This window comes from Triticum dicoccoides, chromosome 6B, assembly GCF_002162155.2.
Source record: "Triticum dicoccoides isolate Atlit2015 ecotype Zavitan chromosome 6B, WEW_v2.0, whole genome shotgun sequence".
Taxonomy (NCBI): Eukaryota; Viridiplantae; Streptophyta; class Magnoliopsida; order Poales; family Poaceae; genus Triticum; species Triticum dicoccoides.
The window spans coordinates 683,338,288-683,340,066 of NC_041391.1; positions in this window are offsets into that span (position 1 = coordinate 683,338,288).

Here is a 1,779-nt window from a genome sequence, read left to right on the forward strand (position 1 = left end):
GGGTATTGAATAGCATAATGGATCTAAACATATAATCTTCCACCAAATAAACCATATAGTAATCAACTACAAGATGTAATCAACACTACTAGTCACCCACGGGCACCAATCTATAGTTTTGATACAAAGATTGAACGCAAGAGATGAACTAGGGTTTGAGAGGAGTTGGTGTTGTGAAGATGTTAATGAAGATAGCCCTCCCCAAGATGGGAGAGTTGTTGGGGATGATGATGACGATGATTTCGCCCTCCGGGAGGAAAGTTCCCCCGGCGGAATCGCTCCGTCGGATGGCAAAAGTGCTCCAGCCCAAGTTCCGCCTCGAGGCGGCGGAGCTTCATCCCGAATGTCCTCCCCTTATTTTTTTTCTAGGTCAAAATGACTTATATACCAAAAGATGGGCACCGGTGGTGGGCCGAGGAGGGCAGCACCCACCAGGGCACGCCTGGGCCTCCTGGCGCGCCCAGGTGGGTTGTGCCCACCTGGTGACCCTCCTCTGGTACTTATTTGCTCCAATATTCCTTAAATATTCCATCAAAAATCCTCGGGGAGTTTCAGCTCATTTGGAGTTGTGCAGAATAGGTAGCTTGACGTAGCTTTTTCCGGTCCAGATTTCCAGCTGCCAGAATTCTCCCCATTGGTGCATACCTTGCATATTATGAGAGAAAAGGCATTAGAATTACTCCAAAAAGCATTATTATACAATAAAACAACATAAATAACAGTAGGAAAACATGATGCAAAATGGACGTATCAATGCCTCCTAAGACGCTCAAGTTCTACGAGGGAGAACTAAGTACGCATTGTTTCTTGGATAGCTACTACATTTATGGACTCATCGCGCATGTATTCAATGAGCTGCCTGCGGCGGCCATCGTGACCGAAGCCCCACAAGTTCCAAAACAGGGCGCGGATGATCACTCGCCTATAGGATCCTCCCTGGACCCTGCGGTAGAAGTGGCACCAAGGGACCGACGCAACTGGGCAGTACGAGAACGCGTCCGACCATGGATCTCGCTCGGGTCGTTCGCAAGAAGGCCCCGACCCCCAGCCCGATGGGGCGTGGGAGGGGGGACCTCCGCAGCTGCTGCTGCCTCGCGAGTCTGGGTGGCCGCGAGATGGCCGTCTAGAATCTCCTTGGCCTGGAGGGACGCAAGATGCTCTAAGACCTGACCCTTCTCGCCACGGAAAACTATAGCCGAGTCGACTGCGACCTTGTTCAGATGGCCAAGAGGGACACCAGCAAGAGCAGAAAATGAATTGATGCAAATATCATTAGAGTCAGGACAAGGAGCCTGGGAGTCGGACAGACATGTGTCGAGTAACCGCCTCGAGTCGGGCACTCTTTCGGGCTGATGAGGCTGGGGTAGAGGCCGAGCGGTGGCGGCCCCGGGACTTGGGAGGCCTAGACGACGTGGGAGGGGAAGCGACCGCAGGACCAGACTCTTGGGTAGCCGGCGCCGAGGGGTCCTCCCGGGCGAGCACCGGAGAAACGAGCCGCGGGGAGGATGGGGGGCGCACCTCCATGCTACCCCGGCTGTCACCACTCCCCTCCTCGTCAGATAAGGGCAGCGGCACGGGGAGGAAGGGAGGTGGGAGGCTGGCACCAGGAGGAAGGGTGGCAGCCTCGTCGAGCATGGCTGCAATAGCCTCGATGTCCTCGGACTCCTCCCCGGGGCTGGCGTCGAGAGAGCCAAGCCCCGAGCAGTGAGTAGACGAGGGGTGGGAGGAGCCGGCTGGGGGAGGATCGTCCTCAGGATCTGTCGAGTCGTCACCGGAGGC